Raw genomic sequence first — 25017 nt, forward strand, 5'->3', positions numbered from 1 at the left:
GAACCCCACCTTCCTGTGATTAATTTCAACTCCAAAAGCAACATCCCTGTTGAACAAAGCCCGGACTCAACAATTCTCGCCTTGGCACAGCTGAATACACACCTAGAAATATTTTTGGCAGAATGGAATATGCTATCACTCTCTTTGTTAAAAAGGCTTAATGAAAACTACACAAGGTGAAACAAAGAAAACCATCCAAAATGAAGGCTGCACTCATCTTTGAAGAAACAATAGCACATTACTTCTCCCACGGCCCTGCACTGACAGCCGGGGGATTGCTGGCCCGTCCTCATTAAACTATGTTTCACTGAACTCTCCTTGATTGCTCATTGTTCAGGAGAGCCTGGACTCAATGCACACAAAGTCAGCCGGATACTGAAACGCACCTCGAAAGGCACCGAAATTGATGCAACATCGGGCTTTCCAAAACAGAAGAGAACCAATAAGAATCACTCCCCAGCACATGCACTCTTGAATCCAGGTAAAGACAATATTCCTTCAATGAATAGAGTAGCTGTTTACCAGCCAAGCCTTCTCCAGGAGAACATATTTTGGTATGGAATGCTGGGCTATGCATGCTATTAACAAACAAGCAAGCTCAAATTAAATAGATGACACGATGAACACGCTTCATTTCATGCATGGCCGTGTTTTTCCTGCGAGATAAAGACTCAAAGTAATTACCATGAACTGAAACTTCCTCACTGATCCCCTCTGGCAGCTGGCAGTCGGTGGCTGCCCATGCTCTACAACAAAGAAGGACGCCTTCTCTTCGGTGCCTTCTTCCTTCTTTAACGTTGCCAGCTAAGCACCTCCACCGTTGCCAGAACACAGTAGAGTATCTCTGTATCTATGTCTCCAATGCATAAAGAGTACGGTGGAAACCTATCAAACTGGCGAGCAGCGACGCTAGCAACCAATGAGGGGAGGCTCAGGAAGAATCCAGCACATGCTCTCTGAGGCGCAGGCTGTCACCAGCATTTAGCAGGCTGCTAATCTAATTATAGCTAGTTTGCTAGCACAGAGCTATCGGAGCAGAGCACATGAGCAAATTAAATTTTAATAAATTAAACCCCACAGACAAAATCATCTTGATTTCCTGTCATTTTGAGGATTAATGTGTCACCTTATAAACTGTAAGTGATTTTTAAAGTGCATTCTTGTTTTTCCTCCAATCTAGAGAAACAAAGAGTGGTTAAATCGAGCATACAGCACTGCCAGCTGACTTAAACGACAGGTTCCAGCAGTAAGAATAAATAATCAGATCAATACTGGGAAGATATTAGTGCTGGTACTATAAAATCTGAGTCTTACTTAATTTACCCTGATCAGCCATTTGCCACTTATTGGTCCTCGAGTGCTAATTAGTCTCCAATATACTTTGAAATACCATGCGATTGCCACGCATAGCGGCCAAGTGCTAATCAAAGCGTCAAAAATCATCATCTTGACAGCGACAACCATTCAGAGCCACAAGAGATGCAAAAGGAATACCAGAAACCATTGTGAAAGCAAAAACTAAAGAAATCTTCCTACTCTTGAGTCCAGGTGAAATTATTATGGAGTTAAAATTATTGTGGAGCTTTTGTATGGTCTTTAATAAAGTATTAAATACTTTGTTTAGATTAAGTGTAAAATGATAACCAGCTATCAAATAAAATATCCAATTTTGAATCTACCCTATTTTGAATCAATCTAAAGTTGAGTAAAACTCATAGCTAAGAAAAACTGGAAATCCACCATCTATGCAAACAACAGATTTTTTAAGTAACTTCTGTTAACTTCTACAATTTATGATAATCACACCAAACTTGATAATACAGTTAGTCTAATGGTATATTAGACCAAATTGAGATATGGTCAGATTGAGAAGCTTCCATGGCTATGATTTTTGGGGGAAGTGAAAAATAAAAACTTAGATTTTATTGTGCATATTAAAATTTATCTCTTAAGGAAATTATCTGTGTACTTCTTGCTTGTATGTCCCTTGACCTTCTTGAGTTTTGTAAGTCTTTAATTTTTATACTCTCAACACCATGTTTACATCATATAATAACATAAAAGTTTGTCCACTGCACAATTAATGGTAAAATTAGTTCTAGAGGCCAAACTCCATGAAAGGCAGTTGGAGGCACAGGTGAAAAGCATACATGCTAACAGCCATACTACCTGGGTTTAAATTCTGGATTAGCTATGTTCTACCTGTGCGAGCTGGAACTTAGTGACTGGATTTCTCTGTGTCACAGAGGCAATAATGAGCGACATCTCCCAGGATTATTGACAAGGAGCTGTAAACACTTACGACAGGGCCTGACCCAGAGTGAGTTCTAAATTAAGCTATTATTAATAGCAGCGATCTTCTTAGCACACCATAGTGTCTACCATCGTCTCCAACAACACCCTACTCAAAAAAGAAACGTTAAATACTGCTCCATTGTACAGTCATGTCAGAAACACCACGAAGAAGTAATTAACAGTGACAAGCTGGTGGCAGACTGGATTAATCATACAGAACTGTCATGGGTAGCCACTGTGATAACAAAAATTATCTCACCAACTTCTTTTTTGGCTCTGTAATAGTCACTGATTTCACTTAGTTCTATGTGAACCAATGTTAAAAGGAATTTTCAGGAAATGATGGGCTTATAATTGTATTTCACTAGTGATTTGAAATATAAATTAAATGATATACATTTGAAAGCTGTTTTCCATGGAATATATGGTAAATTGGGGAAGTGTGTAATAAGACATTTCATTAAATTTCAAAAGACAAATTTACGTAAAAAGGAGAGAGGTTGCCCAGAGAAATGCAGTTGCTGTCTCTGAGCCTCTATTTATTGATTTTCCCTTTCTTCTCAATATGTTCTGCAAAATTAGCAGTTGTAGGATGATATTAATCCAACCTGTTAATCTGTTAAATTTATTTTCCGCAATTCCCAGAAACCGTATGTTCTACCCGTCAAGCTTCAATCCAGCGATAACGTGCACACTTCTCATTTTTTGAATTCTTATTTTGTTTGATTTTTATTTGTGACCCTTTACAAAATGCTAACATCCCCAACAATCACTACAATCTGCTCTAAGGAGCCAACTACTCCTAGGGATTAATTAGTAGCCATGGAAAAGGAATATTGACTAAGGGGCATTTTTCCTTCTTCAATCTTTGCACACCACGAACTGGGAAATAAACCAGAGGAAGGCATGGTGTGGCTCATAAACTTCAAGGGAAAGCAAATAACCTCATGGTCCATAAATTCAAGAGTGAAAAGCTGTGAACAAATATAGACACAAACACAAACTTGCAAAAACACAAAGGAGACACACCTGCCGAAGAAAACCTGCGTGTGCTACCTGGAAGTTGTCCATGTGAACCAGCAAAGCTCAATCACCATTAGCAGGAACAAAAACTCCAAAAGGAATTGGCTTCTGTGATTTGGCCTAAGGCACGGCTCCCTGGAGGCTGCCAGGGTACAGACTAGTAACACTTCTAGGCATTTATTTAGGAAACAGCCGACAGCTCTGCCTTCCTCTTCATTTAACAGACTGAAAGCTCAAAATAAAAGCACTTTTAAAAAGCTGTTTGATTAATTTGTCTCATGCCTGTTTTGTGTAAGACAAGGCAGACTCGTTCTAAGAAAAGGAGGCAACTGTCCTTTCTTAAGTCTTTCAGCATGTTTAGAACCAATATTTTGTCTGGAACTGAGTAACAGTTAATTGGTAATCTTTCTTACCTGCCAGTCTACTAGGTGAGCCTATATATTTTTTAACCTCTGGAAGAAGCACATTTGTCTTTGAACTTCAATCAACTCTTCCTTGAATCTGAAAAAGCGTTCATTTACTCAGGAAATAGTTTTAGGCACCTACTATGTGCAAGGGCTGGGCTAGATTTGGGGAATACTCAAGGCAGTGAGACAGTGGTCTGATTCCCAGTGGGGCCTCCATTCAAATTGGGGAGATAAACAGTAAGTGACTCATTAACAACTGAGAGATGATGACGAGTAACTGCTGGCAAGTGCAGGCTGCTGTGAAAGCAAGTGGGGGTGGAGAGTCGGGTCTGTGGCTGAAGGAGGCTCTGGCAGGAGTGTGGGTGAGGGCCAAGCGTGCTGCCAAGGTCCAGGAGAGTCCAGGGAGCTGGGAGCCACAGCATGCAGTGCAGACAGCTTCAGACAGCTCACAGGAGGAAAAGGGTCAGGTCAAAGTCCTCTGGAAATCTGACTGCCCATTTATTCCCCCCAGTTCTTTCTAGTAATAGGTTCCATTATCTTCCAAGTCAAAACCCTCACTTACCCTTCATTGCACAAAGAATAAAAACCATGTACGTTTCACATTTGCTACCCTGGGCAAGCAGGAGCAGCCAGTTGCCACAGAAATGGTTTACATCACCGAAGGGGCTTCTTCACGTTCTGTTTTCGTTTTCTAACCTTGGAGAAGGAAGAGAGGAAAGCTCGTGTACGGAGAATCTCCATACAGAACTCTGTTACAGCTTTCTCCCCTTAGAAAGGAAATCGGGTTCACGCACCGAAAAACGATCTATGGCTCCCACATAACATTAGACTTGTCGGAAAATTCTGACCAGAAGTGTCTCAGTTTCAGCTGTTTGTGAAACTCCATCTCACTGGAAGGGACCTAAGGGCAGGAGCTTCTGCCCTGGGGAACAGGGACATGGGCATGGGGAGGCCTGATCACAAGCTGGGCCACCAAGGCTGACATTTGTACTCTTTGGCTATGGGACCCCCCAGCCCAACTCCACAACCCAGCTCTGCCAGGAGAGGGAAGGGGCCAGCAGATCTGGGTGGTCCACGTAGAGAGTGAGCCAGTGAGTGATGAAACAGGCAGCTTCCACTGTGGTATTTTAGGCCACAACACAAACTCACTGCACGTGGAACTGGGCAGAGTTGTTCGAAAGCAGCTCCCAGGAGCCCATGTGAGGGGCTCGTGTACAGGGCCCACCCCCACTCCAAGGAAAAGAATGAAAGCCTAAGCCGTGCAAGGCTCTGGCTGCCGGGAGTAGGACAACTGCTGGGCAAGCATATGGGTAACTGGGTGCCCCCTTCCTTCTCTTTTTGGAACACCCACACTTCGGCTTTTTTTTTTTTTTTTTAAGGAATGTGGCATATGGTGCTCAATGCAGTTGTAACATGGTTGGGCTAGGAAACACTGTAGCAGGCTGCTGGAAATTACTCCAGCGGCTCCAAAGGCCAGGAGCAGCCCTCCGCTCCCTCTTTCAGAATCTTAGCATCCCACCCTGTTCACCATGAAGGGACTCCCTGCCTGAATAGGGCCTCAGAGGTTCCTTTGCACAGCAGTGTGAGGGCCCTCCTGGGAAGCCTCCCGCTGAGACCCGTGAGTGTTTGGACAATGCTGTGCCAGGCTACATGAGCAGACCACGGGAGGCTTCTCGGTGGGGCCCGGTTTACAATCCATTTAGGCATCTTGTAGTGTCTCCTCAAAGCCTTGCCGACCCCACTGCCTTTTTCCCTCTTTTCTTTCTTTCCAGTGGTTCATATTTTATAGTTCTGGTTATTAAAGAAATATGGAAGGGTAGGAAACAATGAGACAGTTAGGGGTTTTGAATTTGAGGGGAGGCTACCTTGGGAGACACTTGGTCATAGAGGCTTGCTTCGAATGGCTGGCCACTGCTACTGAATTAAGGTACAGGAGCCTTGGCCACCTTGGCCATGGGACAGCCTCAAACATCTGCATTTATCTGTGGGCTGCAGATCCAGTGCAGCCCACACATGCTCGTGGAGAGATCCCCCCGGACCCCACACACGTACGCATGGCTGGACAGCTTGTGAATGGTAGCTCAGCACTGTGTTTGGACAGGTCATCTCACACAGGCCCCCTCTCTCCATCTCCTTGGCCACTTTTCCGCTGTAACCTTCCATAATAAACCCGAGGCCTGATGTGAGCTCAGCCTCTCTTGCCATTTGTCACTGAAGCTCGCCCAATGGACAGACCACTGAGGTCAGTACTTCGGACTCTGAAATGGCAATACTGCACGGGGATGAGCCCAGGCCTCCGTATTTAACCAAGAATGTAACTGGTTTCTCAGACCTCAAAGCAAGAACTCACAGGGTGCAAGAAGACAAAAATAAGAATTTCCTAGGTATGGCACTAACCTTCAAAAAGATTCATCCAGACAAAATTGACATCTGCTATGTTTCCTGACTTTCATACATCCTAACACGCAGCAGCCCGGCCCCGGAGGGTGAAAGTGCTCCGTGCCTACAAAGGCAGCAGAACACGCAAGTCTGCCCGGCCCCAAACCTCCTCACGGCCCCAAACTACCCAGCCAGCCCCTGTCCTCCTACTCACAAACATGACCCTACTTACCCGGAGCTGATTTTTATAAGCACATAAGACTCTTGCGCTGGAGGTGAGCTCTCCAGCCTGGTTACCGTAAAGGAATGGTAACCAGCACATCCAACAGAAAGTGGATTAAAATTAACCCATGGAGGTGCTTCTGTACAGGTGGATGGGATTAAAAAAGAGCTGGAATATGGTAGTTCGACAAAAAGGCATTTTCCCCATGAAGCTAAGAAAACTAAATGGTTAGGGTAACATAAGAAAGTCTTGAACTGTTGATGCGGAAAGCACACATGCACCTAATGAATCACATTAAGAAAGATCTTCAGTCTGACGGTTCCATTCCGCATTTCAGGGTTCTAGCTCACAATCACATTATTCTTGGGAAAGCATCTTTTTGATTCACCTGCCTTCTAGAGCAGCACATTTCTCCCCAAGTGTTTGTTTCTTAATCACACAGTCAAATTATCAATTACAGAGAATTTTTACAAACCTCTCACTGTGCACAAATTTAAGCATTGCACAATAAAATGACTTATCATCTCTAGAAATAAAAACTCCCACCCTCCTTAAGTCAAACATGAGTTCGTTCATGGGCTGATGAGGATGCACATGGGCACTGAATACAGGGGTAAGTACCTGCTGGTATCAGAACACGCATGTCCAAATGGCACGTGGACAGCAGAGCACCCTGCGTGAACGGGCATTGTGGCAACTAAAAACTAATGTTGCCAGGGAACCATCTTTAACAACACCAATGGAGCTGCTGTGGTGGTGTAAGACATACCTTAATGGGGAAGATTTTAAGTAACTAAGATTAATCCTTCACCTCTCGACTTGAGAAATGGAAGTTTAAGGCAAAGAAGAGAGGGTTATTTAAGAACCTAAAATACTAAGGTGACACTGTTTTGTTAATTCAAGAAATATGTATGAAGCCCCTATGGAGTGATCATGGGTTTGTTTATGGCCCCTGCCCTGACGAGCATGCAGGAGAGGAGGCAGGAAGCACCATGGAGCCTGCTGTGCGGGGAGGGGCTACGGAAAGGGGAGCCACCAAACTGGAATGACACTGAGATTCTGTCCCAGCATCGGTGGCAGACGTTTCCTTCAAACACGGAATCCTGTCCTTACTGTTCTAGTGTGTTCACCACTCTTGGCCAGGGACAAAGACATTAGGGATGCAGATCCCGGGACACACGGCAAGATATGAGGTTGGAGGGTGGCAGAGCCCCAACAGGGGGCAGCTTTGGCTCCTCATCGTGGGAAGAAGCAGAGGAACGAAGAACACGTTTTGTTTTAAGAAGACCTGCTAACATTGTCTTCTCTATATGGACATGTGAATTTTTCTGCATGAACTATATCTTCACCTCAGACTTTTCACATCAAATGGGGCAGTCTCAACGTGTACGCCCTTCAGGATGGTGTGTAAAGGCTCTTGGCCACAATAAAAAGAGAAGTTACATAAAACAGAAAGGATTTCATGTGCTTATTCAGCAAACATTAGCGCTTTCCTATGTGCAGGGCACTGAGAACACAAGGATAAGTGAAACCACCTTGGCCCTTGAGGTGCTAAGACAGAGGCTCTGGAGGTGGAAGGCCCAGCAGTTCAGTATGTTCTGGAATCGGACTGTGGGGAATCCGTCCTGACACCCATAGGCATTGTGAACATGGGCAAGTTATTTCACCTAAGGTGTGTCTCACTGTCCTCCTCGAACAAGAGGGCCGCACCAGCAGAGCTCTGCTCCCGAGCTTCTGGGAAGATTAAATGTGAACTCACATGTGAAGCACCGAGAACGCTGCCGGATGGATGACGACACGCAATGGTGACGACGACACGCGATGCTTGACAGCTTACTATTACTTGTACGCTGGGCCCTGAACTTCCTCGATTCTCCAGTGGGGTTCCTCCTCAACAAGGCTTGTTATCCCTCACAATGACATTTAACTAGTATTATTTGGCTCCTATCACTTATCAAATATTGTGCTAGCATGAGGACATGGACCTTCCAAACCAGAAAAGGAGGCAGGTAAAACAAAGCCAATGATCAAACCTGAACAGAACTTTTAAGTTGACAAAGAGATTTCACATACATTTTGTGTTGTGAGACTCCACCAAGTGCTATCAAAGTAGTATTCTTATTACCATTCTCATGTCGTAGTTGAGGAAGTAGGCCCGGGGTGGTTATAGGGCTTGCTCAGGGGCCTCAGACTTAATTAGTTCCTATATCACTCCTCTTTTCAATAAAATCATGTTTGTTTGTTCTACCAAACAAAAAATTAATTACCCTATGGGCAAAATAATTAGATATAATTAAATAGTCTTATCTATAATAATGTAATAATCAAATAATAACTAGGTATAATAACAGATATAATTATCTAATAAAACCCATGGATTAGATTGCAGAAGTAGTCCTGAGCTTCTTAGCTTCCCTTCTGTTCTCGAATCATGCCATGCTTTTTAAACACTGACAGGCATCTTCTAGGATGTGAATCTCTGTACTGTCATCAATAATTTCTGTACTATCATCAATAATCTCTGTACTGTCATCAATAATCTCTGTACTATCATCAATAATCTCTTTACTGTCACCAATAATCTCTGTACTGTCACCAATAATCTCTTTACTGTCACCAATAATCTCTGTACTGTCACCAATAATCTCTGTACTGTCATCAATAATCTCTGTACTGTCACCAATAATCTCTGTACTGTCACCAATAATCTCTACTATCATCAATAATCTCTGTACTGTCATCAATAATCTCTGTACTATCATCAATAATCTCTGTGCTGTCACCAATAATCTCTACTATCATCAATAATCTCTGTAGTATCATCAATAATCTCTGTACTGTCAACAATAATCTCTACTATCATCAATAATCTCTGTACTATCATCAATAATCTCTTTACTATCAAAGGACCCAAGACTGGACCCTCTCTCTATTGACCAAAAAGTCTCTATTTAAACAAAAGTTTAAATTGTAATAATGGACTAATCCCTAAATTTCAGCTTTGTCTCCCAAAGTGGAAGGCCTCCACATTTCAGTTAGAGTTTCCTACGATTTGGATGCTTCTGTACAGCATCAGCACCAGTTCTTGGGTACACTTCTGCACTATCGCCCGACATCAAGGCAGATACCCTTGCATAAGTAATGAATGCTCTTTTAAGCAAAAACTCCGTGTGAGAATTTCAAGGCAGGCATGGCATGAATGTTCATCATTATGTTTTGATGTTACGAACTGTGAAAGATTAGACTTTCATCTAAACAAATATGTAACCACAAGAACATATTTTGTTCTGAAATTCATCTGGGGCCTTTCTGACGCTTTTAAAGTCAGTAGCGGTGGAAGGCCAACTGTGTTGAAAATGGATCGTGTCAAAACTTCTGAGGTTATTTCTCCTTGGGAGAAATTATGTTGCTAGAACAACATACTTCTCATCTTCTACCCCATTATATTTTATCCTAATCTAGCTACTTTCCAGCTGGTAACCTTGGGTATGTTGTTCAATCTCTCTGTGCTTGAATTTTCTCATCTGCACATGAAGAGGAAGAAATGAGTTACTATATAAAGCAAGCATGTAGGGAGTGCCCAGCACTTCACAGACATTATCTAAGTTCTTCCTGCTCGGCTGGTGGAAAAATTAAAACATCCAGCCCACATGATATTAGTGTCATTAGAAAAACTGTCCCTTTTTTTACGTTTTCTGACCCAGAAAAAGAAATCTGCAATTAAACACATAACCACCCCATGCTGAGCGCAGCACAGATGGGACATGTTGTTACAATGGCAAGAGTTTGTGAAGAACATCTAGAAATCCTGGGACTTAAATAAGCACAACTTTTTTCCTGGGGCAAAAAGTTCTTGAAAATTTTACAGATGTGTATACCTTTACCCATGGCCATTCACTTTGGGAAAACTTCCTAAGGAAATAGTCAGCGACACGTACAAAATTAATTAGAAATAATAGAGGATATAGGCAAAAAAAAATAGACGTAAGGTATTTCTCACAGCATACTTTCTAGAGCAAAAACAGAAATTGAAAATGTTTTTCAACAATAGCCAACTGATGACATAAAAAGATGCTGTATAAATAAAAACTGATGAAACATTATGCAGCTCTTTAAAAGTGATATTATGTATTATGAAAGTATATTTATTAAATGGAAATCTACCCAAATATTAAGTGAAAGTCATACATAATGTATATTATGATTCCTTTTTGTTAAAATTATCTCCTGTGTTTATATACACCTATATCTCTCTGTACAGAGAAAAAAACTAGGGGCAAGGGCCACAATGTGAACAGTTCTTGTCTCTGAACGATTGACTTGTCTGAGTTATTTAATTTTCTACTGTGCTATTACTAACATTGAACATAAATTGTTTATTAAAACTCTGTGTTTTTTCCCACCCATGGAGAAGACTATGGGGGCTGAGTTTTTAAGGAGTAGCCCCTCCAAAGTCACGGGCTTGGAGATTCCTGCTGCCTCACAAGCCCTGGTCATCGGATCTGACCTACAGCCAGTCTGCGTGGCACAGCTCAGCTTTGTGAACCGGCTAGTAAGCGGCACCGTCGGCACACACGATTTTGATGTGCTAATCGTTCCCAGCCATAAATCAAGCCGTTACGGTGGGAACCAAAAGTTCATGCTGGATTATCAGTCAATTTGCTGATTATTATTAAACATTAGGGCAAGCCTCTGTTGGCACTGGTGCTAAGTGCAGCTTACATGTTCCTTCCCACAGTTATTTGGATAATCTTCTCCTTTTATCTAAAGACGTTCTTATGCATTTGGAAGATATGGCCAGGTTCAAATGTCTGGAAAGAAGCCAGTAAGTTTAAGTGATGGAGAAAATGAAAAATAATTTCTTTGGATGTGAAGTTAGAAACATTAGCATGATTCAAAATTAACTGGAACCTTGGCAAGTTTCTGAAGCTTTATGGATTCTTAGTACTATGGTGGGAATCAAGTTTAAAATAAAGTGAAGCAAGCCTCTTTCAGCGTGTCTGCCTGTGTGAACTCTATTTCTCTTTTCACAGTTTAAAAAACCTGTCAAGCACAGCTCTGAGTCATTTAATAGACAATGGTTTGATGGTTTTGTCAGAAAGATATTTCCATTTGTGTGTGTACATTTTAAAGGTAATTTTATTATATCTAGGGACCAATTTTTTAAGTTCCACAATAGAAATCAATATGCAAATGGGACTTGTTTAACAGAAATTTGCCTTTTAGCAAATTGAGTTCTACGCCATCTATACAGTTGAGTGTGTAACTACCTGTAAAGATTTTTCCCTACTGAAAATAGTCACCGCACCCCCCCCATTTCTTTTTGAATGTCGTTTCTCATAAATGGTAACTAGTGTTCTGTATCTGGGCTCCCTGCTTCCTTACGCACAGATCCTTCTCCTTGTTTTCTTTTACAACCCAAAAATAGTCTTTTGTTATGTAATCCCATTAAGGGCAGGGACAATGATTATGGGACCTTTTTACATTTAACAAGTGTTAGTCTCCTAGAAACATTTACCACTCACTGACTTTAACAGAAGACAACATTGTGTCCTTCAAGGATAAGGAGGAAGCTATTGGAAAAGAAAGAATCCCTTGAAAATATGAACATCTGAATAGTTTCTAAATAAAGAAGGAAATCTGTGTCACTTATTTAAGCTTGATGCTTGGGTTAACAATTTATGCCTTGTGGACACAATAAAGAAAAAGTTATTCCTCCGAACATTACTGGACTGGTTTGCAGGTCTGGTGATATTTGAAAGTCATTTTTGCACACGTGGGTTCTCTCCGTGTAGGGCACCTTTTCCAAGTAGTATCAGAGTATCAGGGAGAACAAGCACATGGAAAAGATAAGCTTCATTACATATGGCTTTTATCAAGTGTATGTGATTAACTCTGAAACTGGAAGGGATCTGAAGGACATGAATTCACCTTAAGGAAACTTCCTTGGGTTTCTCTTTTACTTTATTTTCAAAGGCAGATTATAAACTAATTTAAATCTGAAGTATTCGATTACATTCCTCTTGAATGCCTGCTCATATCTTTGCCAAGTCAATGCTCCCATTCAGGGAGAAGCTATTTTAATTCCACTGCAGGCAGGTCCTCTAATGAAGAGGAAGGTCTAAATTCCTCTTACATGGAACAGCAAACGATGAATGCTTTTTATCATAAAGTTTGAGTCAAGCCTACACGAGTGGTTTGCGTACTGAATTATACAGTTGGCTTTTAAGTTACTGTTGCAGAAATGTTCTCTAATGGGAAGAAATGGCATAATGAACTAACAGGTCAGCAGCAAAGCGCTATCGGAGTCCAGAGGGTGGCAAGAGAAGCTGCCCACCTCATTTCTTGATTGCATTTGCACATTTTATAGACTAAAGAAGCTTTTACAGTTTTAATTATCTTCCCACCAAAGGTAATTTTCCCATTTGTTTTTATTCTTGTTTAAGAACAAAAACAATTTGAATATATGATATGAATCAGTGCCAGGCTTTAAAAAGATGGAATCTGGTGTTCCTTTATCCTGCAGGTGGGGTGGGTGGTCTTAGTTAATTTTATTTTGTCTAGACCGGCACCACCCATTCACACAAATGAGAGGATCCTGGCTTCTGTGGGTGAAGGAAACAGAGTCGCACAGGGCTTGCTCTCCAGTGGTAGGTATGGGTGGCCCAGCTGATGAGAATTAATACTACAGATCCCTGAGATGCTCCAGCTGAGAGCGCCAGGGCCTTGCAGAAGTGGGCATGGGCCTCCTGCCTCAAAGCCTCAGCCTGGGACAAGCCAAGAGAGGAAGGACAGAGAAGGAAAATTTTTCTTAATTTGTAGTTACTAATTTTCTAAATGTTTCCTTATTTTCAGCAGTGGAACAGAATTTTCTATTTTTTTTCTCTTTTAACAAAATAACTTAATTTCTGTCCTCCCGAAATATACTATGTACCGTGAATAGTGTGGGAGAATGTATTTTGCAGGTAAAAAAAAAATCCACTGGCAACCAAGAAACAGCAATACTAAAGCACTGTTATTCTAAACACCGGTTGGTCTCAGTTGTGTAAAATTAACTGGAATTTCAGTTAACTTATCATCCTTTTTGAGTTACTAGTTTTGGGCTGCTCTGTAGCTTGTGCTCACTCATGCCTTCATACATATTTCTTTTCAGCATTTTCCCTGGACTTAAATTGCTGTGAAAGGAAATGTATTACACCAAATTTTAAATATCTGAATAAACTAAAGTTATCCAACTGCAAAACACATTCCACTTGCGAAATTCCACATCAGGGCCACGTATTACTGACGTTTCCCATTCTGTGGGCGTGTGAACAACTGTGAGGAACTGAGATGGAGGGTCGTCTGTGCGCCCAATGAGAACAAAGTGTCCTCCATCCAGACGAGGATGGGAAGTACTTTTGTAAAGACCATGGAATTCCAAAATAGTGGTGTCAGTGAGAACAAACAAATCAGTGAAGCAGAAGAGAGAGTGCAGAAATACATCCACAAATATACAACAAATTTTTTGATAAAGGAACTCAGACAATTCAATGGAGAATGAAAAGTATTTTCAACAAATAATGATGAAATAAGTGGATATCCATTTGAAAAGATAGTATACCTTGACTGTTATTTCACACGCCCGAAATATCAATCTGAGGTAGATTATAGACCTAAATGTTGAAAACACAAACTATAAAGTTTCTAGAAAAAATAGGAGAATCTATATATTTTGCAATCTTGTAGCAGGTAGAAATTTCTAGAGTCACAAAAAACACAAACTGTAAAAACAATGGCATATTAGTCTCTAAAAATATTTAAAACTTCTGCTTAGCAAATGACACTGTTAAGAAAGGGAAAAGGGAAAATACTAAATGGGAGAAACCATAGGCAATGCATACATCTAGGAAAAGGATGTTTAGCCCAGAAAAAAAAAAAAAACACAAAAAACTACAAATCAACATCAAACGTTAAAAATACAAGCAATCCATCATTAAAAAAGGGCAAAAACTTGAACAGACACTTCAGAAAAGAAGATATACAAAAGACTTATTAAAACATGAAAAGGTACTTAATGTCATTAGTGATGGGGAAAGTACTAACTAAATCCACAAAGGAGAAACACACCAAGACACACCATAATTACAGTACCCAAGGTTAAAGATAAGGAGAGAATCTTAAAAGCAGCAAGAGGAAAGAAGACAGTTACCTACAAAGGAGTTCCCATAAGACTATCAGCTGATTTCTCAAAAGAAACCCTTACTGGCAAGAAGGGGCTGGAAAGAAGTATTCCAAGTCATGAAAGGCAAGGACCTACATCCAAGATTACTCTATCCAGCAAAACTATCATTTAGAATGGAAGGGCAGGTAAAGTGCTTACCAGATAAGGTCAAGTTAAAGGAGTTCATCATCACCAAGCCCTTTTTATATGAAATGTTAAAGGGACTTATCTAAGAAAAAGAAGATCGAAACTGTGAACAGTAAAATGACAACAAATTCACAACTATCAACAACTGAACCTAAAAACAAAAACAAACTAAGCAAACAAATAGAACCAGAACAGAATCACAAAAATGAAGATCACATGGAGGGTTATTAGCCAGGAGGGAGATTGGGGGAAAAGATACAGGGAATAAGAAGCATAATTGGTAGGTACAAAATAGACAGGAGGAGGTTAAGAATAATGGAGGAAATGGAGAAGCCAAAGAACTTATATACATGACCCATGGACATGAACTAAGATGGGAGGGAATCCTGGAGGGAAGGGGTTGCAGGGCTGAGGGGGATAAAGAGGAGGAAAAAAATGGGACAACTCTAATAGCATAATCAATAAAATATACTTAAAAAATAAAAAAAGATACTATTTCATAGCCACTCAAATCACTAAAAATAAAGACAACACCAAATGTTGGCAGGGATGTGGAACAACTGGAATTCTCATACACCACTTAATGGGAAAGTCCGAAGTCAGTGAAACATTTACCTATGACCCAGCAATTCCACCCAAGATGAAGGAAAACTGCCTCCCCAGAAAGACTTGTTCAACAGGGTTTAGAGCAACTTTTATTGCAAATGGCCACCTGGAAACAATCCCAATATCCACTAACAAAAGACCAGACAAACAAACTGAGGTGTGAGCATGCAGTGGGATACTATTCGGCAATATGGAAGGAGCCCCTGAGGTGACGAGGACGAATCTCAAAGACATGCCACTACACGAAGGGACCAGGACAAAGAGTATTCACTACTACAGAGTCCGCTGATGTAAAGTTAAAAACAGGCAAAACTAGTTTATGGTGATAAAAACCAGAACAATAATTTCTTCCGGGGTAGAAAGGGGGAAATGAGCAGAAAGTGGCAAAAGAGAATTTGCTGGAGTGATGGAAATGTTCTATATTTTTTAAGGTGGTTACATGAGTGCATATATTTGACAGGACTTATCAACTATGCTTAGGAATTTCAAATTTTACCTCAAAACCCTTATTATATAAAAACAATATAATAAAAACAATCTTACTACAAAGGTTTAACAAGATTTTATTACTAATTTCATAACCTAGTAAAATTATTTTTATTTTAAATTCTTCTGAACCTGTCAAGCTCTTATTATATGTAGTATCCTAGGTGTGTATATATATATATATATATATATATATATATATATATAGAGAGAGAGAGAGAGAGAGAGAGAGAGAGAAAAGACTCCAGTCTACATGAATTTATAACACTTAGTTTACTCATGTGAGCTTTTATACTCTGTGCTTTTATACTCAGATTGGTTTATTAGGACCTGAGAATATTACTCTATTTGTGAGCCCTTGGAAAGCTTATTTTACGTAGTTAACCACTGGTAACACCCACTAAGGAATACCTTTTCTTCAGTCATTTTTGCCTCTTCAGCATTTACCTAATCAGTTTTTCGTTTATTTGTCTCCTGTTTGTAATAAAGCAGTGTTTTGGAAGAAATGAACGCATTTTATACAAATACGCTACACCATTGGCCTGTGTTTGCTGGGTGACTTCTATACTACTCTTAAAAACAAACACATAAATACCATATGATTTCACTTACATGTGGAATCGAAGAACAGAATATATGAACAAATAAAACAGAAACAGACTCATGGATGCAGAGAAAAAGGGACGGTAGCCAGGAGGGGGGGGGGTTGGTGACAAAAGTGAAGGGACTGAGAAGCACAGATTGGCAGTTACAGAGGAGTCACGAAGATGTCATTACAGCAAAGGGAATACAGTCAATACTACTGGACTGACTGTGAGTGGTGCCGGGTGGGCACTAGACATATTGGGAGATCACTCAGTAAGTTATAGAAGTCTCTAACCACTACGCTGTACACCTGAAAGAAATGTAAATGTAATGTTTAAGTCATCTGTAATTAAAAACATTTTTTTTCCAAAAGAAAATTAAAAACCAAACACAAAGCGAAGAAGCATCTTGTGTTCAACAAGGTGTTGAGATAGGCTGGGGTTTGAATATCTGTTTTATTCCTTATAGATGAATTTAGGTTAAATTACCTAATTTCATTATGACTCAGTTTCTTAAATAAGTAGTTGTATCAACAGCTATTTCACAGATTCGAACAGGGAAGCAGGTGGGAGCTGACCCCCTCCGGCTAATAAGGGGGGGTGTACTGACTATCCAAAGCCACATCCAGGTAATTCTAAAACCTATCAGTGATTGAATACCTGTCCCCCTGGGGCAAACTGTTCCCACTGACCCCACACAAGACAAATCAAAGCAACGGGGTCTGCCGGCCACCTCCGAGGGAGTAAAGGGATGAAGAAGTAACACAAGAATGAGGTCAATCTTTCACTCGGTTATGGCCTGGAACAGCTAATCTTTATGGAATACTTTCCGTGTGCCTGGTCCCACACCAAAACCCATTCATCATTTAATCCTCGCAGCATTCCATAAAGCAGATACTATTATCACCCCTTTACAGTGGAGGAAACGGAATGAGAGGTCATAACCTTCTCGCGGCTCCAGCCAGTGAGTGGGGGGCCCAGGGGCACACCGCAGTCAGCCCCGGCACATCCCTTTGAACCATGAAGCTGCACTGTTGTCTGTGAGCTCTGAGCCTCCCCAGGACATTTCAAGGGTGATTGAGAAGGGAGTGGGAAGGTCAGAAATGGGGTACTGTCCATTTAAAACCGCCTGTTTTGCTGAATTTGGATCCTCAAGCTTGATTCAGAGCAGTACAAAAAATAGGAACAATTGAAAGGGCAGAGCCTCCGGCTTTATTGCTTAAGAAAATAAACGACAGTCTAATTTCCCAATCTACAGGAAATAGAGAAGAGCAGACTTGCTGAAACTGTGTGTTTAGATACCTGAGAGAGAGAGAGAGAGAGAGAGAGAGAGAGAGTGTGTGTGTGTGTGTGTGTGTGTGTCTCCAGTTCCCCTCAGGCACTCCACAATCAAGCCCAGCATTTCCTCAGCCATGCCAGCATCCTGTGCTCTGGGGCCTTCACCCAGCTGTGGGTGTGTGAGGTGCCCAGGGCTCTCACCAAGGAGGGCAGCACCAACCGCAAGGGCCGGCAGAGGGGAGCAGAGCCCTCCAGGCAACCCAGGACCAGCTGAGTGTGTTTTCAAGGCTGTGAACTCAGTAGTCAGCCATCGTGTGCAAGTGGCTATAAATCAAGCGGTAATTAGATCTTGCAGCACTAAACCCAACCCCTCCGTTGCTCTCATTTACCAGCTCTGGACAGGAAAGAAAGGCAACCCACTCCCACTAAGAACACAGGCTTCTTCACTTGGAGCCCTGTGTTCGGCCGTAGCCCCCAAAGCACAAGACAGCCAAGGAGAGAACGGTCTCTCAGGGTCCAGGTGGCATGACGACAACTGGCATTTACCCCAGGAATGGGACAGAGGGAGATCGCTGGGGCAGAGGGGATTGGTCCTTGTCTCACTGGGTGACAGATTAACAAGAAAAGCCTATGGAAAACAAAACAGCAGTTCAAAGAAACTATGCATCAGTATGGAAATGTAGCCTATCAGAAAAGCATCAAAATCATCACAGACGCACGTACCCATAGGAATCTACGCAAAATCAGCTTTCATTTGCAGTTAGTTGAAGCAATTTCAGCTTTCAGTTCAGCCTATAAACATGTCATCTTGGATGATTTATAAGGGAGACCTTGGGAGACATGTGAATTATGCCTTCGTGAAGACTTTAGTTTTAAATGTTATTACTTGGTTTTAAATGTTATAAATTTTGAAAACACAACTTAATACTTAGGTTTACATAGAAATGTCAGTGTTCTCTTTTAGGGTGACTCGATGCTTTTTATTTTACATTTCTACACGTTATGCTTCTTTAAATAGATTTTGATAACCAGTAGAAATTGAAATGGTACTACAACACTTAAATTTTATTGATTAAAATAACCATTGGTTATTTTCTTGATGGAAATCGTGTGCTGACAACTTAAAAAAGTTAGTGATATCAATTATTCCAAAAATTATTTTATGACTGAATTTTTTTGTTTAAAAAATGACATATATTTTAGGCCAGAGTTTGGCAAATTTTGTTGTGAAGTGCTAGAGTGAGTATTTTAAGCTTTGCAAGCCACAGAGTCTCTGTCATAGCTTCTCAACTTGGCTACCACGGGGTGGAACCATCCAGGCAACAAATACGCACACAGATGAGCACGGCTGTGTTCCAACAGGACTTTATCCGCAAAAAGCAACAGCGGCTGCATTGGGCCTATTTTGGCAAATGGCCCACCACGGTTTGCCATCTTCTCATGCAGAGCAGAATAAAACAATCTTTAATACAGATTGGAAACTGATTATATATATATATGTTTAATGTATATCTTTTTAATATATATTGGATAATGATACTTCGAAGAAAAAAAAGAAAAAACTACAAAAAGCAACCCCTTGTATCCAATTGTATAATGTTAGCTGTGGCAAATGCTTTCTGAGTTCCTTGAAGTTGCTCATTTTCATCCTGAAACAAGATTTGAAGGTGTTTATCCTTTGTTGTACACGGCACATTACCAGGTGTTAGTGCGGATCCCAGCTGGAAACAGAGCGTGTCCTACCTGGGACTCCATTTGCCTAAAGAGTGTTCTGCTTACAAGGGAAGGCTTCATTTGACCAGGATTGGATCTCAGCAGGCCTAAGGCACCTCAAAAAGAAAAAAGTCACTTCTGTCACTTAAGAGCACAATTGCTTCACTCAACTTCAAAAGGGCACTGAAAATGGCGTGCTTTGAAAAACACACAGAAAGAACACTGAGGGAGTAGAGAATAGCCCGATGTATCCTTCTCCAATGACACAAAAGAATTTGTGTCCACAAGTATAAGGAAAATGAATTAAAATGTAATCTTCAGATCGGGAATGGTAACTCGTTAAATGCCAAAAAGAAACATAACCCCAAATGAAAAGAAAACAAGACAAAGAAGGCCCTGTAGTGGAATGAGAGAAGAATGAACACATTCAAGTGCAGCCGGCTCACACGGGATGCTCAGCCACGCACCCACCTCCACCTCGGGCCTGCACAGGTGCTTGAGGCAGGTAAGGTGGACAGTTCTGAGGGACTTCTAACACTGCACGTCAGGGTGCCTACAGGAAAACGTGGCTGCTCTTTGACCCCTCTGCTCCCGGTCCCGGTGACAAGAGGTACAGCTGCCTTGGCCCGGCATCCTCACTACAGAACGCAAACCACGCAAAACCCACACCCCCAAAGGTCACCACTTTGCCACTCATGTCCTTTCTGGAACAAGGGAGGTTGTAAATAATGGTCTCAGTTCCCCAAAATTTTATCTCAACCATCCGTGTGATTCTTTTTTGAAAAAAAGGTACTACTTTGAGAACGCAGCAGTTCAGTATCAGACTAAAGAGACTATCACATCCTATGCTGTAGAAACATGGAGAGCAAAAACCCAAAACTGAGAAGGACCGAGAAACTGCTATGAAATAATGGTGAATTTTTAAGATACATGAATAAAATGTAACTGGTCTGAGAAGGAAGTTTACAAACTGAAGTGAGTATTTATATAAAAACAGATGCATCCACACTAGCACAGTTTTCTGCTTTTGAGGGACATGATGCTCTTCACTCTCACAAGCCTCTAGTTTCGAATATACTGTTCCCGGGGCTTTAGGGAAATGCAGATTTCATAAGGGCCCACACGGGGCTTTCACCAGCTCCCACCTGCTCTGTCCTTGCAGTCTCCATCTTCTCCTGTCCACCAAAACCTTGTGTATCTGTGTGACTGTGTCCAGTGAAGAACCACAGCAAACTGTACCCAGCTACCAGTGGGTCTTCTATAAATTCCACTTTGAAAAACCACGTTGATGGCTTACCAAGTCTGTAGTAATGAAGGCGAGGACTAGGGTGAGGTACTTAAATGCTTTTCTTGCTCCTGTTCAGCTGGGGATGGAAAGAGACTTTAGACACCTGCATCTATTTTCTTTCAAGAAGTAGGAACATGGCCCTCTGGTGTAGGCGGCTCCTAGCTGGTTCTGGAATCTTCTGATCAGGGGGTGGCAACAGAGGGTTCATACCCCCACTCACTCCCCCACCTGCCAGGGTTCAATATATAATTTAGTATATTGAAAAAATTTTTAGAGCGCTGAAGTTTTGTAGAGTATAAAAAAAATTAAGTCAGGCCAAAGAATGAACAAAAGCTTACAATAACACATAAAAATCACCCTGGATGGGTGACTTAAGTTGATCAGAGAGTTGTCCATTATGCCAAAAGGTTGCGGGTTCAATCCCTGGTTGACAACCGAATGGGAGCCAAGCGATTGAAGTTTCTCCCCCTCTCCATCTTTCTCTCTCTCTACTTCTTTCTCTCTCTCTTCCTCTCTCCCTCTCCCTTTTTACTTCCCTCCCTCTTCCCCTGCCCTTTCCTCTGTCTCTAAAATCAATAATGAAAAACATCCTTAGCTGAGGATTAAAAAAACATAAAAATAATTTATTTTTAGAGCATATTTTATTGATTATGCTATTACAGTTGTCCCATTATTTTTCTCCCCTTCATTCCCCTCTCCCCTGAACCCCTCTCCCACCAGCATCCTCTCCCCACCTAGTTCATGTCCATGGGTCGTACATATAAGTTCTTTGGCTTCTCCATTTCCTATACTATTCTTAACCTCCCCCTGTCTACTTTGTACCTACCATTTATGCTTCTTGTACCCTGTGCCTTTCCCCCCCGTTCCCCACCCCTCTGCTGATATAACCCTGCGTGTGATCTCCATTTCTGTGATTCTGTTCCTGTTCTAGTTGTTTGCTTAGTTTTTGTTTCTGTTTTTAGGTTCAGTTGTTGATAGTTGTGAGTTTGTTGTCATTTTACTGTTCATATTTTTCTTTTTCTTAGATAAGTCCTTTTAACATTTCATATAAAAAGTGCTTGGTGATGATGAACTCCTTTAACTTTACCTTGTCTGGGAAGCACTTTATCTGCCCTTCCATTCTAAATGATAGCTTTGCTGGATAGACTAATCTTAGATGTGGGTCCTTGCCTCTCATGAGTTTGAATACTTCTTTCCAGCCCCTTCTTGCCAGTAAGATTTCTTTTGAGAAATCAGCTGCTAGTCTTATGGAACCTCATTTGTAGGTATCTGTCTCCTTTTCTCTTGTTGCTTTTAAGATTCTCTCTTTATCTTTAATCTCAGGTAACTTAATGATGATGTGCCTTGGTGTGTGCTTCCTTGGGTCCAACTTCTTTGGGACTCTCTGAGCTTCCTGGACTTCCTGGAAGTCTATTTCTTTTGCCAGAGTGGAGAAGTTTTCCTTCATTATATTTTCAAATAAGTTTTCAATTTCTTCCTCTTCCTCTTCTTTGTCTGGCATCTCTATGATTCAGATGTTGGAACATTTAAAGTTGTCCCAGAGGTTCCTAAGCCTCTTTTCATTTTTTTGAATTCTTCTTTCTTCATTCTGTCCTAGTTGAATGTTTATTTCTTCCTTCTCCTACAAATCATTGATTTGAGTCTTGGTTTCCTTCCCTTCACTGTTGGTTCCCTATATATTTTCCTCTATTTTATTTTGCATAGCTTTCATTTTTTCCCTCTACTTTGCAACCATATTCAACCAGTTCTGTGAACTTCCTGATTACCAGTGTTTTGAACTGTGCATCTGATAGGTTGGCTATCTCTTCATAGCTTAGTTGTTTTTCTGGAGTTTTGATCTGTTCTTTCATTTCGGCCGTATTTCTTTGTTTCAGTATGTCTGCTATGTAGTAAGGGGTGGAGCCTTAGGTATTCTCAAGGGCGGGACATCCCATGTTGCTGTGTTATGGAGCTGTATGTGGGGGAGGGGTCTGAGAGGGAACAATGCCACTTGCTTGGCTCTCCAGCTGGCTTTCAGTCACTTCCCCTGCTATCTGTAAGCAAATTGGGCCCTTCTGGTGCTGATTCCTGGGTGGGTGGGTTTGTGTACATTCTGAGACCCTGTGGATCTCTCCAAAGAACTCTCCTGTGAGGCTGGGAGTTTCTCCAGCTGCCACAACCCCCACAGGTTTTTCTAGTCAGAGGTTTTGTTGCTTTATTTCCCTGCACTGGAACCCTGGATTGCATGTTCTGTCTCACTCCCCAGTTGTTCCTCGTGATTTATCCACACATGAATGTAGGACCACCCAGTCCGCCAGCCGCTGCCTTGCCATGAGTCCTCTCTGCCCAGCTGCCCATCTCTGCCCCCCTCCCACCTGTCTGGATGAATATTTCTTCTTTAACTCCTTGGTTATCGGACTTCCCTACAGTTTGATTTTGGGGCAGTTTTGGTTACTTCTTGTTTTTAAATTGGTTGTTTTCCTTCTTTTGGTTGTGTGAGTAGGCAAAATGTATCTACCTACACCTCCATCATGGCCAGAAGTCAAAAATCATTGAAATAAAATAACTGAAAATATTTTCTTGGAGCACCAAGGCTTGAGTCCTAAACCTTTTTCTTGCCTATTTGTAGTGACCTTTTTAGGAACCTTATGGTTCTAGATCCCATAATATGCTAATGACTCCCACATGGATGTCAGCAGTCCACCTTCCTCCCTGACATACCCACTTGCATGGTACCAGCAGCTCAAAGTTAAGGGGTCCAAAACTGAGCTGCTGAACCCCCTTCTAAACCTGTCCCCGCCATACCCTTCTCTGCTAGATGGCAGTGTCTTCCTTCCAGGTGCTTTGGCCAGAAATCCTGGAGTCATTCTTTATGTTTCTCTTGCTATCATACCACATATCCTACTTGTCACTAAATCCTATACACTCCAGTTTCACAGTATTTCCAGAACCTGACCATTCCTTACCACCTGTGCAGCTGGACCCTGGCCCATGCCACTACCACCTGTGCTCTGAATTACCGCACCTATCTTACGAGTCTTGTCCAATCTTAGCTCAGCAGACACAGAGATCCAGTGGAAATAAGGGTCAGACCATGTCACTCCTCAGTCCAAAACCTTGTAATCACTTTCCATTGCCTTCAGGGCAAAAGCCAAAACCTGAACAACAACCCAATCTTCCTACTCACTCTGGTTCTAAGCAAGCTCTCTGACCTCACTTACCTGTCCCTCCCATGCACTGCCAGGACCCCTGTGCCTCAGGGGTTGTTCCCACAGAAGGCTGCTTGGTTCACACTCTCCCCTGTGCTCCTGACTCGAATATTCCCTTCTGATGCCACCTTCCCTGGCCCCTTATCTGTATCAGTTTTCTGTTGCTGTACAACAGATTGCCACAAACTCCACAGCTTCAAGTCACAGTCAACTATGTCACATCTCCTGTGAAGGATGTGGCACGGCTCAGCTGGGTCCTTGGCTGGCTCAAGGTCTCTCAAGGCTGCAGTCAAGGTGTCATCTGTACAGCCTTCCTTTAAGAAGCTCAGGGTTCTCCTTTGAGTTCCCAAAGTTATTGGCAGAATTCAGTCCCTTGAGGCTGGAGGACTAAGCTCCTACTTTTCCTGCTGGCTGTGAGGGGCCACTCTCATCCCCCAGAGGCAACTCGCAGTCCTGCTGTGGCCCTCTCATGGCTCACTTCTTCATGGCCAGCAGGGGGATCTGCTGACAGGGAGTCTCCTATAATGTCACCTAATAATCACAGCAGTGGCATCATCACTTTCACATACTCTGAGTGTCCCTCCACCCAGTGCAGGGACATCGGAGAACCCCACCTGCCATGGCTCTAAAATGCCACCATTCCACTCCCGCCACACATCTGTGGAGAGCAGGACCAAGAAAATGGCATTGGTTCAGTCGAGATAGTATAGAGTATTTAACACTAAATGGAGTCGCTCATGCCAAGCAAGACAGTTCCCAGTCAGCCATGACACTTTGCTTCAAGAGGGAGATTATCTAAGTCAGAGCTGACATATCTGATAAGGAAATACACATAAGATCTGCACACGTGATCAGAACAGCCATGTCTGCAGAGCGGGACCACCCATAGATAGGCTCCTGGGGAAATTCCCCACTTGGCATCAGGGGTGCTAAGACACTTATCAAAAAATCCAGAAGGGTGGAGGATACCACTTTCAAGGTATGACTGAGGCAGGCTCCAGACCACTGCTGAGACAGCTGAGTTCCATACACCAGAGTTGCTGCTCCATGCTGATCTCCCTTGGCATCAGCTGCCAGAGGCTCTGCCCTGTGGAACTGAGGACTTCGCCTGCCCTGCTGCCCATCCAGCTCCGGAAATCCTTCCTTGCAAGACTGACAACTCCCTTTGCCCACTGTGCTGTCTCTCAGACCTGCAGA

The 25017-nt window shown here is 42.0% G+C and overlaps 1 protein-coding gene across 3 annotated transcripts in view; it reads right to left on the bottom strand.

The window, feature by feature from the left end:
* The window catches only part of FAM110B (family with sequence similarity 110 member B), a 150843-nt gene that overhangs the window by 74217 nt on the left and 51609 nt on the right, over positions 1-25017 (bottom strand). The window contains exon 1 of one of the 3 annotated variants that reach the window (XM_024572330.4): positions 685-817. The exons of the other annotated variants lie outside the window; for them this stretch is intronic. The gene's annotated coding sequence lies outside the window, so the exon portion shown is untranslated. Of the gene's footprint in view, positions 1-684; positions 818-25017 lie in introns of those variants that run through there. 3 annotated transcript variants of the gene reach the window in all.

This window comes from Desmodus rotundus, chromosome 8 (genome assembly GCF_022682495.2).
Source record: "Desmodus rotundus isolate HL8 chromosome 8, HLdesRot8A.1, whole genome shotgun sequence".
Taxonomy (NCBI): Eukaryota; Metazoa; Chordata; class Mammalia; order Chiroptera; family Phyllostomidae; genus Desmodus; species Desmodus rotundus.